Here is a 13,140-nt window from a genome sequence, read left to right as displayed (position 1 = left end):
GGATAAACTACGACGACTGTAACTGTAGTTTCCTATATGCTGATCTATTTTAAAGTTCAACAAATCACCAACAGAATTTGTAATACTTTGGTGTACAGATTAACAACTGTTGATCCTCTATAAAATGGTAAACAGTGTAGAGGGAAAGATGATGACCGCTGCTGGGTGAGGACTGGCTTGGCTGTTTGAATGAAGTGTCTTGGAAAATGAAAAGTATCACAGTGCAATTAGAAATTTTATTATTAGTTTCTCCATAAATCAAGATTTGACATAGCACGTTGGCACTTAATAATTAAGTCCTGTTACACTGTTCTTTGATACCAAGAAAATCAAGCTCAACGAACCAACATTCAAGTATTTTCTGCATTTTAAGATTCAACATAAGGTTCTTTACTGTTCTTCCCAGCGAGGCAGCTCCATCCAGATGAGATCAGATTAAGGTCATCTCTCAAAGCTAAACCAAACCAAATCAAGGTACACTTATTAGATCACTTTTAACTTACACAACTATCAAACTCCTATTGAAGGGAAAAGGATATAGTTGGTCTAAATTTTTTTTCTCCTTATATGACCCTTTTTTCTTAAAGAATTGCCTTTTTTCCCAATTAAGCATCAAAAATTAAACCACAAGTTTTGTGATTACATTATGTTCAAAGCTGATTCTGAAAAATCAAAACCAGTATTTTAAGGAAAGTACCAAAATTTACTCAGTGAAATTAAAATTTTAAAAATTATCTTTTCCACCCAACTTCAGGGTATTTAAAATACCAAGTAATTTCACGAGTTATCCAAGTTACATTTTCTTTATATATACTGTGCTCCTATTTTGAATAGTTGTACTTCACACGAAATGGGCATTATTAAATTTTAAACCCTAAGTATCCAGAAACCATCCTTTTCATTCCTACTGAGATCCTTTCCTCCCATAGTAAAATGCAACGACATAAACTAAAAAGTATGAGAATCAAAAAAACCAAAGAAAACCCAACTAAACAAAACCCCACACCAGCAAAATTGTAGCCCCCATTGTTAAACTAAAAGGATAAAAAAAAAAAAGCCACAGCACACTGTAGAAAAAATTTATTTGTCTTACACTTTAAAAAAAATCTCAGCAGGACATATAACTATAAATTCAATCTTCTCAAAGAGTTGCAAAGTTTAAAGAGAAACTTTTAATTGCTTCAGGTTTACATTTTTAATACTCTTAAATTTACTGAGAGAATATATCAAAAAACCAGATTCAAAATGTTAAGGCATAAACTTTATAATAACGGGTCTACTATTCGGCCCCCAATGCCAGTTCTGCCCAATAGCGCAGCTCACTCCACTCCGACCTACAGCTCAAGAATGAAGTAAAATAGGTAAACACTAAATTTTCGCACCAATTGCTACAAGAAGCATTAAAAAAACAAATGAGGGTGGAAAAGTTATGTTAACATCTTACACGATTTCACTCCTTCTAAAGAGCGAATCGAAGGCTGAGCTCTTTCCCCAGCTCTAAAACACGCGCCCGGCCGCCCCACTCCCCGCAACTCCTTCCTCCCTCCAGGAACACGCAGAACTAACGGTTTCCGCGGCGGCCGCGCGCCGGGGCTCCGCGGGCGATCCCCGCGCCCCGGAAAACAAAGGGGATTCCCAGCCATTGTCCTCCGCGGCGCTGAGCATCACCAGCACTAGCAAGGCAGTAGCTTGCGCAGTTATCTCCACAGCGGGCAATGTCACAACCCGACCAACAGCACAAACTACTACCTCAGCCAGGGCCATGGTGTCGGGGAGGCAGCGGACCAAGCCGAGCGCGAGCGAAGCGGCCGCGGCTCTCCTCCGTCCTTCCTCCGCCGCGACGTCGGGCCGGCGCCCCGACCCTTCCCCGCCGCGCCGCGCCCGAAAACCCCGCCCAGCGCCGCGCCGCTCGGCCGCTGCGGGCGCGCCCCGACAGCGCTGGCGACCAGAGGCAGAGGCGGCGCCCGGGCCGCGCGTCCTCTCCGTGGCCGACCGCTCTGTTGAAAGAAGAGGTGCGGAGAGGTCCTGGCGGAGGCAGCCGCTTCCTCCACTGTTCCGAGGGGAGCGCGTCCCCTGGGCCACTCGAAAGCAGGAAATGGGCGGCAAAGGCGCAGCCAGACGCCAGCGCAATCAGGACGGTCCCGGAGGCAGCGAGTCGCGCTCCCGCTCCCTGCCCGACGCCCGCCAGGAGCTCCGGACCGTCCCCGCCGCGCTCCTGCCACGTCTCCCGGGTTGCGCCGCCCGCGGCCCTCCCCGCCCCGAGCCCGCGGTGGGGGCTGGGCGGAGGCCGGGCCAGGCGCCTGGGCCCCCGCCGCCGCCACGCTCCCTGCACCCGGCGCGGGGCCGGCTCTCCGCTCGGGCGAACGCCCCGGGCGCTTCCCGCAGAGAACACCCGCTCCGGCGCCGCGATAAGAAACCAAGTCACAGCCCGGAAGTCCCGAGGCCACCCGTTCCCCAGCACCCTTCGGGGAAATCCCGTACACCTCGGCAGGAGGCGAGAATAAAACAAAAGCCCCGTAAAACTGAAACCGAGCCGGGCGGCGCGTTGGGTGGCAGCGGCGGTAGCTCGGCGCGCGCAGGGACACACGGCCCGTCTCGCGCTCCGCTGCTCCTGTGCGTCCGGACGAACCATAGAGATCACTTAAGGAGGCTCGCGCGCTACTCCCCACCACGTGACCGCCCCGCCAGGCCGCCTCCCCCCCGCGCCGCCATCTTACATCCGGGACAGGCGGCGTCCCGTTTCCCCGCCTTGGCAAGTTTCGACGTGTCACTAGAATAATCAGCCCCCAAAAGGGGGACCCCAATTCCACGTCACCAAAGTGCTGCGCCTATGAGCGTGCCCCCCAATGAGCTTAACGGGGCAAACTGGAGCCCCTAACTTCTCCCGCTCTTTGCCCGCAAAGAAAATGGCGGCACTTACCGCCGTCTAAGTGGACACGTTGTACTCTGGCCAGGGTTCAAAGTTTCCGGCACCTCCTTTCCTATCCCGCAAGGACACGGCCATTTGCACTCCACCCTGCGGGTGCCCACTGTGCTGCATTTCGCAGAAAACCGGCGGGAGAGCCGCTGCACAGCTCGCTTTAATGCGCAGGCTCCTGGGACTTCTGGGTGGGTGGGTGTTTTGTTTTGTTTTGTTTAAAGGCCAAGTTTAGAAAAAGGCCTCCTGCCGTGATCCTTATTTGCTGTTGGTCCAGGCAAGTTACTTTTTGCCTCATATACAGAGATTTCTGTAAGTTAACAAATCATCTTGAAGTAAGCAGAGTTTGCCCGATGTCATACAGAACGTCCAGCTAAATTCGAATTTCAGGTAAACGAATAATTTTTAGTGTTTGTACTTAAAAATTATTTGGAATTCAAATTCAGCTGGGCGTCCTATATTTTTATCTGTTAAATCTGGTAACCCTGTTGGTCATCACGCTTATGCAAATACAGACTACACATAACAAAAGTAAGGAATGGAGGAATTGAAGACTGTTCGGACGTGGGACTGACTTCTGCGCAGTTTGATCCTTTAATGGTGGCAACAGGTCTAAGGTCCAGACTCTAAAATACCTAACAGTGCGTAAGGGACATTCCCGTATAATTTCTTTTTGAAAGAGTACGATTCCCCCCGCCTTAAAACCACAGTATAATTTTGAATAAAAGATTCTCACGACCAAGAGTCTCATTGACTGTTTATCAAAGGTTACATAACACTGTCTTTTCGTTTCTGTTCTCTATAATATGAGTGATGGGACACAATTTCACGAGCAAGTTTTCAAATTACTACAAACCCTGCCTGATATAATTCGAAATAAATAACATTTGTGTGTAATATGCAGTTTCAGAAAATAGAATAAACTTGACTATCCACTAACAGATCTCAATATTATGCTTACTGTAAGCATTTTAAAGGAACTACCAAAGGTAGTTTGCCTGGGATGTCACTGTGAAATATTTCCAATTAATAAAATTTCTGTACTTCTGTATTTTATGTGTGCATTTCTGTATTTTTAGGTATTTGTTTTTGTGTGCATATAGAACACACTTGAAATTAAATGCTTCACTTGACAAAAGCAGAAATTTGACTATGCATCAAATGAGGCTTACCAGAAAGTCTGCAGAAATTTTACTAATAGTTTCATTATGATTCTTACCACCCTGTCCTGATAAACAATGATTGGGCTGCCATGGCATCACCCTCCACTTTTCTTCAGTGCACAGTGGACCCCATTATCCTGCATTCATAGCAAATGTCATCTGTCATAATAGCACAGATTTTCAAATTCAAGTTTTCAGTTGTTTGGTCTACAGTATACAGATACAGTAGAGCAATAAAGTTTCCAACTAAATTTAGGCACTATACTAAATTCAGCTGCTCCCAATTCCTTTCCACAATTAAACTGTTTTTGACAGTGCTGACACCAATGTACTCCTCATCCACACATGGCGTACTCTTATCAACAATCTTTAATCCAGCCATAATATACAGAATCATATGCTTTCCCAGTGTGACTGCCCTCAGCTTCTCAATCCTTCATGACCACACAGCAGGAAAATTGCATACAGCTTCTACCTCAGTTTTCCCTGCTCTGGATTCCTTCAACTGCTTATAACTGCAAGTTTATCTTCCTTAGTTTCATAATTTACTCCCCAAAATAATCACTCCAAGCTCCTGCCATCTGAAATCTAGTCTGCTTGGCTCTCAAAAGAATTTCATCAATGGGGGCGCCTGGGTGGCTCAGTCGTTAAGCGTCTGCCTTCGGCTCAAGTCGTGATTCCGGGGTCCTGGGATCGAGCCCCGCATCGGGCTCCCTGCTCGGCGGGAAGCCTGCTTCTCCCTCTCCCACTCTCCCTGCTTGTGTTCCCTCTCTCGCTGTGTCTCTCTCTGTCAAATAAAGAAACACAATCTTAAAAAAAAAAAAAAAAGAATTTCATCAATGGGCCTCAGTCCCTTATAGTCAACCTTGTTTCACACAACACACTGAAATGTACCTCATATTTCACGGTACGCCTTGCTTACATTATTTGTTTTTATCTGAAATATCCTCCAAGATCCTTTGGACCCATGTAAAAACCTACCTACCCATCAAGGCCCATTGAAAATCCTACCTCTACCATCAGGCTATTTCATTTTTTTAAAATTGATTTTCCTTCTGAATACTAGCAGTAAGAATACCCTAAGCCACAGAAGACTAGGCCATACTACTTTGTGATCCCATAGATCTCTGTACTTTCTTTCACAGTACTTTGTACACTTGTTAAAGATCTGTATTTCCTTCAAAACTAAATTACATGAGGACAGAGACTAACCGAATGCCTAACAAGGGAAACTAAAACATCAAGGACAGGAGTACTTTATATACAGTTTTGTATTACTTCATATAGTAGCTATAAGCACCTAAGAGCTCCCAGTGACTTTGTGCATATAGAAAGGACAGTTATGAGCATACAGTAGTCTTAATAAATACACAGTGGTTGTCCAATAAAAGGCAAAAAAGTGGTCTTGTGAGAAGGCATAGGTTTTGTGCTCATGTCTTGTGTATCAAAGTGTATTTTATTTATGTAACATCAACCTAGGTGCCAGGGACAGTGCTTTATAACACTTTTTAAATCCTAATAAACAACTCATGAGTTAAACACTACTATTAAATCCAATTTACAGATGAGAAAACCAAAACAGATTAATGAACTTGCCTGAGGTGACACAGAGCTGGGATTTGAACTTAGGAAATCTGACCCCAGACTCTGGGCTCTTCATCACTATGCTACTGCTTATAATATAACCTCATTATAAGAAACTACAAATCAGTAAGATGTTTTAAACTGTCCTGGACCAATAATAAAAACCCAACACAGCTCTGGAGGTCATAGCCATTAGACAAATCTTGTTTCACAGTATTTGAAGTTCTTTGTTATGTCCCAATGCCTATTCATAGAAATAACTGTCTAAAACGTATTTTAGATTTATTTTAGTAAGGCTTGAATTTTAATGGAGAAAATTTTTTGAAGATGTGAAACTAGCATGTTGTAGTGGGAAAAAAAACTGTTTTTGAAGCAAGACATGCTAGTGCACAGACTAACTGTGTGACTCTAGGCAAGTCACTTCAGCCTTTAAACCCTGATTTCCTCCTCTGTAAAATGCGTATAATATATAAAACCTTCTTTGTAGGACTGCTATGAGGATTAAAAGGAATAACATAGGAAAAGCTCTGGCTGACACATTCTAGGTACTCCAGAAATGATTATTTAAAATGAGAAATCAGAAAACTTACTATAACTACACTTAACTGCTATAAATACTAGGTAGGCATTTTTCAGTATACCATACACTTATTACACAAATCATGTTCTCAAAAAAGAAATTTTAAAACAAACTGTTTTTCTTTGAGAAGTAGAGTGGTGGTCTGACATTGCTATAGACAAGCCATCTCAATATCAGCCTCACTAAATTAAAAATAAATAGGAATGCTTATAAAACAAAATAAATGATTAAAAGGGTCTAATCCACACGAGGATTGTTTTTTTACTTGACCTAGAATTTTTACATAAAGTTCTAAATCTACTTTCTTTCCAAACAGCTGAGAGATACTTCATAATGTTCTTCTGATTGAATATTCTTTTAATTTTTATTTTACATATTAATAGTTTCAACAAAGCTCTCAAAACACATCCCTATTATTCCATTTTATAAAAGTTTTTCCAATTTGACCATACATATAAACCATCCTAAACATATTTGAATCATTACTTATGAAGTCTTTAACCAGAGCCAATTATGTGGGGTGTCTCTAATGTGTTGAACCTAATGGGGATGAGAAAGTAAACACAAAGTATATTAAAGAAGAAAATGAATCATATATCAGATCTGAAAGTAAATTGTCAAAGTAGTTATGATTTTAAGTTACACTGAGAAAACTAGTAGTGCTGGAACATAATTAAAAACCTAGAATCGTGCTGAGTGGTAACTGTAAAGCAAATTAAAAATCTATGTAATCACAGCTATAACTATGCAGTTTTTGTGAAAAATCTATCCTAGGCCACAAAGAAAACTTGGGTTTGAGGCCAAAAGACTTTCATGATTATAATATATAACTGATACATCTCAACAACATAAAAATTGTAAGGAGAAAGTGTAACAACAGCAGTATTACTTTCAAGAACTGTGTTGGGAGCTAAAAAAGAATCTCACAAAATTAGATAAATATATCCAGTCTGACATAAACACCATATGGTAACTGCCTAAGAGACAGGAGTTCTATGTTATGTGTTAAAATTATGACACAGAGGTAGTAAAAGATGGAAAGCAAATGCAATTTGCACAGTTGGGTCTGAAGCCTAATATTCTATTTTATTTTTCTAGATAAAAAGAATAAGATTGCAATGTTATAGCTTTGGAATTTTTCTTCCATCTAGTAAAACTTCATAGAAAGAAGGAGTTGTTATTATATTGTAATAGTTTCTCAAATAATGGCACAGTTTAGCAGATCTTCCCTGGTTGCATTCCTTACTGAATGTTAGTTTAAAATAAAATTTAATGTAACTACATTTGCAGCAAGTGAAATGGCCTCAGAATTCAAAGATAAAAAAATTATTTTTTTTCTTAACTGAGGGGCTAGATTCAATCCTATAGTGTAATTAGGAACGTTTCAACTGACCTCTGTGTCACTGTAAGCACTAAGCACAGGGATACCAAATACACTCTAGAAAGACTTGGAGATGAGTACTCTAACACTGTAGCTCTTCTCCAAAGAATACTGTTTTGCAACAGAAAATTAGAAATAGCTGAAATATATGGGCAATATGCTGCCTCAAATCCTTCTGAAAATAGGCAGTATAAGTATTATAAATAATATTTAGGTAACATAAAGCTAATAATTCAAAGCATTTGCCTCTAAAAACAAAGAAAAACCCCCCTCCAACAAAAAGATAAAATAATTTTTAAAACCTCATTTAAACAGATTTTAAAGACTCTCAGAGAAGTGGTATAAATCTCTATCCATATAACAGAAAAGACATGATTGTTCCAAGTTTAGCTGCTGAATTCATCGTATTTATAGCCATCCCATTTGTGAGCATCCTGGCTGCTGAATCCTGTGGTTTCAGAAAGATAGCAGAAGCTACAGTCATTACTTGAACTTGTTCAGCTATTTTGAAATGGCAGGGGGACTTCACCTTGGCAAAAAAGTAATAGTGGCCAAAGCAGAAGGTACTTCCAGAATCTCACTTAATAAAAAGGCAGTTGGCAGTGGTCCTACCACTAACAGCTCTGCTTCTTTTGAACAAAGTAAAGGTGAAACTAAAGGAAGAGCTGGAACAGAAGAGGCAGAAAATAAAAGGAATGAAAAGGAGAAAAAACGAGGGGAAGTATAAAAAAGAAGATGATAAGGTAAACAGAATTTTTTTTTTTTTAAAGATTTTATTTATTTATTTGACAGATAGATAGAGAGCACAAGTAGGCAGAGTGGCAGGCAGAGGGAGAGGGAGAAGCAGGCTCTCCGCTGAGCAGGGAGCCGGATGCGGGGCTCGATCCAAGGACCCCAGGATCATGACCTGAGCCGAAGGCAGCCGCTTAACCGACTGAGCCACCCAGGCGCCCCAAACAGAATTTTTTTAAAAGGAGGGAAGGCAAAGGAAAGAAAGGATGCAGGAAAAAAAGGGAGAAAAACATATAGTCAAAGTTCTTAAGATAGAGTAATAAATTTATCAAAAACTTGAACAGTTAACCTAACAATGTCATTAGAAAATCATATCTAAATCCAAACTATGTGTTATTTTTCTCCAAAGAATTAGTAATTCATTAATTATCATCTCTGTTTTAGAGATTAAATAATAGAGGCTTTGAAAAGTTCACATGCCTAAAGTTATTTACTGGTTTTTTTGTTGTTGTTGTTATTGTTTTTTATTTTTAAGTAAATTCTATGCCCAACATGGGGCTCAAACTCAGGACCCCAAGATCAAGAGTTGCATGCTCTACTGACTGAGCCAGCCAGGTACCCCTTACACATGCCTAAGGTTAAAGAAGAGGGAGAGCCTGGGCTCCTCACTGCCTCACAACAAGTCAAGATTCCTAAGTGTTTATATTCTCAAGAGGACTCACTGTGAGCGCCTTTAAAGAGAACCAACACTGGGGCACCTGGGTGGCTCAGCTGGTTAGGCAGCTGACTATTGATTTCAGCTCAGGCTGTGGTCTCAAGGTTGTGGGATCAAGCCCTATGTCAGGCTCCCCGCTCAGTGAGGAATCTACTTGAGATTCTCTCTCTCCCTCTCCGTCTGCCCCCGCTCACACATGCTCTCTCTCCCTCTAAATGGATAATAAAAATCTTTAAAGAGAGCCAACACTGCTAATGTCAAAATTAAGTGCTAGATTTATAAGAAATTGGTATTTACCTAACTTCTCTGAAATAGTTTTTAAACAAATCAAGATACAAAGACATTATACCCTTCTTTCCCAATCTATAAAAACTTTTCAAATTGAAAGCACTACTCTACTTGCCAGATACAAAAAATTTAATTCAAGTGATACTGAGATATTAAAAACTGTTTCCCATAATACAAAAGTCAGTAACACCCCATGTGGTATGAACGCCTGTTATCATCAATAGTAATTTAAAAACCAACCAAAAAAACAAAATCCACTCTAATATACACCCAAGCAACACTAAGCACAAAAAAATGTGGTAATTTATACAAGATCAGCATATCTGCCATAATGCCAAAGCTAATCTGTAGAAATAAAAAAACATTAATTCACAATATTCTTGGCCTGGACATTAATTCTGTGGCTTCTAAATCTCCAATATTAAATCATATAGCAATCACAGGTAGGCGGTTTCCTGAGAGTATTCTGCTGGACTACACAGACTCCACCTATAGTAGTCTCTGGAGGATTTGGCTGCCCATTTTGGGAAGACTTTATTATATTGGATCATTATATAATAACTAAACTGTTCTTCAGTAACACGAGTGTAATAATGACAACCTAATTAATACTTTTGAGTGGTTTTCTACACTATGCTGTTTCACCCTTTCTTTTTTTTTTTTTTTTTAAGTAATCTCTACACGCAAACTCACAATCCCAAGAGTCAGAGTCGAATGCTCTACTGATTGAGCCAGCCAGGTAGCCCACACCCTCAGTTTTGTTTTGTTTTTTTTTAAGATTTTATTTATTTATTTGACAAAGAGAGACACAGTGAGAGAGGGAACACAAGCAGGGGGAGTGGGAGAGGGAGAAGCAGGCTTCCTGCGGAGCAGGGAGCCTAATGCGGGGCTCGATCCCAGGACCCTGGGATCATGACCTGAGCCGAAGACATCTAGATGCTTAACTACTGAGCCACCCAGGCGCTCCCTCCGCCCACCCCCCACCACACCCTCAGTTTCTTAACTGACCTTTTGGCTTGCTTTATGGTTACCTGGGACTAGTGGTACCAAATTGTGACAATGAGCAAAATACGGTTACAGTGAGAAAAGACAACCTAGTTGTTATTGGCTTTTTATAGAATTAATGTAAAATGAGTGTTATTCTTCAGAATAAAATATATGTGTAAATTGTTCATCTCTTCTTTCTGGTGCTAAATATAACTTAAGGAATAAAGCAAGAGTTGAATTAATACTTATATAGGGGGAAAACAGGCAATAAGCAACATAGCTGGGGCACCTGCGCAGCTCAGTCTGATAAGCATCTCTTGATTTCCACTCGGGTTATGATCTCAGGGTCCTGAAAAGGAGCATGCCCAGTGAAGAGCCTGCTTAAGATTCTCTCCCTCTGCCCCTTCTCACCCCTCCTCACATGCTCTCTCTCTAAAAAACTGAAAATAAATAAAACAAATAAAAACGCTTTAAAAAAACAACACAGCTGTTAATATCATAAAATTAAAAATGAAAGCAAGTAAAAAGTGGTTTTCTCTAAGCCAGACTTTTATGCATTTTCTTTTTCTTCTGGCCCCTACAGGCTCCTAATAAATAAATGCTACTCACAAATGTATACAGTAAAACTAACAAAACTTTAACACTAGTTATAAAGAAATACTAAATGAGGCACTACAAAATCACCTATTTTTTTTTTCTTTTTGGCAGTGGTAGCATTATATAGGAAAATAAAAAGTAAGCTATTCAAGTTGAAAATTAGTTCGTTTCTTTTATAATGGAAAAAAGTCAGGAAAGGATTATAGTCCAACGTTGGAATATACCTGTTGTCTGGATATCTTATGTAAGATAGGCACGGTCAGTGACAAAAGATGATCACGTGAGGCTTCAAACTCACTGTATTTATAATATGCATTCCAGAGAACATTATTACTAATGGTTCAAGGACTCGTCACAGTCTCAGTTGTGCTGTAAAGTGATCTTAGCCTTGGGAACTCCCTTTTCTATAATCTCTTAGCATCTAGTAATCTTACACAGCTCAGTGCTCCTAGTCACTAGAGAACCCACTTCATACTAACAAAACAAGGGCACTGTGTTAACCTCCCCAGGGATCAGGATATTTTAGAAAATGCAGCCTAAGAGGAATGTTTGACTCAAGGGAATGAATTGCTGGTAGTGACTCCTGGGGGTGGCAGGAAATATTCTGGGAGAAAAAACCTGTAAAATTATATCACCAAGGGGGCAGCCCACTTTGCTTGTCACTAAGACTGGCACTGATTACCATATTATATGGTATTAACACATTTATGCTTTGATCTGTAGGGAATGGTCCTGATATTGAAAGCTAATATGATAATAGCTAAAGCTATTCAATTTATATAAATGTATGCTATATACCTTTGATTCATGTTTAACTTTCACTGGAGAATAATTTTTATGATTGCAATTGATCTATTATTTCTCAAGAATAAACATTTTCACTGGGGCGCCTGGGTGGCTCAGTCGTTAAGCGTCTGCCTTCGGCTCAGGTCATGATCCCAGGGTCCTGGGATCGAGCCCGGCATCGGGCTCCCTGCTCGGCGGGTAGCCTGCTTCTCCCTCTCCCACTCCCCCTGCTTGTGTTCCCTCTCTCGCTGTGTCCCTCTCTGTCAAATAAATAAAATCTTTAAAAAAAAAAAAAAAAAAAAGAATCAGGCTTCGCATGCTTTGAAAAAAAAAAAAGAATAAACATTTTCACTTCATGTAAATTCATGGCAATATTTTTAACATGTTACTTAACTGGCATACTACCCTTGTTATTCTATTTCATTAGTCTATCAGTGATATTCAGATTTTTCTAATCCTCAATTTAACATATCCAAATATAGGAAATAAACTAAATACACAGCTTGATTTTTTTTTTTTTTACAACTTCAAGGAAAATGCTGAAGATAGAATCTAGGAAATGCCATATTTTACCCTAATTTTAGGTGAAATTATAAAACAGAAATTCATTAATTCAGATAAATAAAAATAATATCCCCTCCAAAAAAGACCTTACCATGTTTACAGATAATAGTGCAAATTAAATACTTACAAAATTACAATAGCCTCAAAATTGTATCTCATCTATTACTCAATTCTAATATCTTCTCCTAGTTTTATAATTATTTGAGTGGCTGAAATGTATAAATTCTATTAAAATCAAAGGCCTTCCAGCACACTAACATAATACTGAAACCATTATGATTTCTTAATCATTGTTTTAAACATCTTTGCATCTTCACATTTACGAAAATTTAAGAAAAATATGATAATATAATAATCCATTAAATAAAAAATACAGTAAGCTAAATTAGTTTTTTTAAGAAACAAGTTAATGTACTCAAGAGCATTTTTCTTCTTCACTAAGAGAGGAAAGTGAAACAAAATTAGCAATTTACTCCATGACAGAAAGTTTACTGTACTTCTAAATTTTTCACTATCTCCAAAAATACACTTCTCATTGTTTTAGAATACACACACATTTTATATTTATGGGTTAGCATAGTTATTTTTCTTCTTGAGAAGACATTACAAAATGAAACACTAAAATGAACAAAACTTCACAGGCAAAATTTGGAAATCTGGAATCATCTTGCCTGGGTCATAATTCAAAGACAGTGATAAATGCTTAGTCAGTGGGGGAAAAAAAAATCAGTAGAAATATAATATGAAAAGTCTTTAAAATTCAGACACCAAATATAAAAACAGACAGATTTATGTGAAAGCTGGGAAAGATATTTAAAGAAATGAGGTATGATGGATTCAGAGCGC

At 39.6% G+C, this 13,140-nt stretch overlaps 1 long non-coding RNA gene across 1 annotated transcript; it reads right to left on the bottom strand.

Annotated features, from left to right (window-relative positions):
• Positions 1-216: 216 nt before the first annotated feature.
• Positions 217-3,109, bottom strand: LOC144382392 (uncharacterized). Its single transcript, XR_013449246.1, has 2 exons — positions 2,921-3,109; positions 217-454 (listed from the first exon to the last, which is right to left on the bottom strand). It is a non-coding gene; the product is annotated as an uncharacterized LOC144382392 (long non-coding RNA).
• Between the last annotated feature and the right edge of the window lie 10,031 nt (positions 3,110-13,140).

The sequence above is a fragment of the Halichoerus grypus genome, chromosome 6 (assembly GCF_964656455.1).
Source record: "Halichoerus grypus chromosome 6, mHalGry1.hap1.1, whole genome shotgun sequence".
In the NCBI taxonomy this organism is placed as follows: domain Eukaryota; kingdom Metazoa; phylum Chordata; class Mammalia; order Carnivora; family Phocidae; genus Halichoerus; species Halichoerus grypus.
The sequence above is the reverse complement of the archived record's forward strand: the minus strand, read 5'-3'. Positions and strand labels throughout refer to the sequence as shown.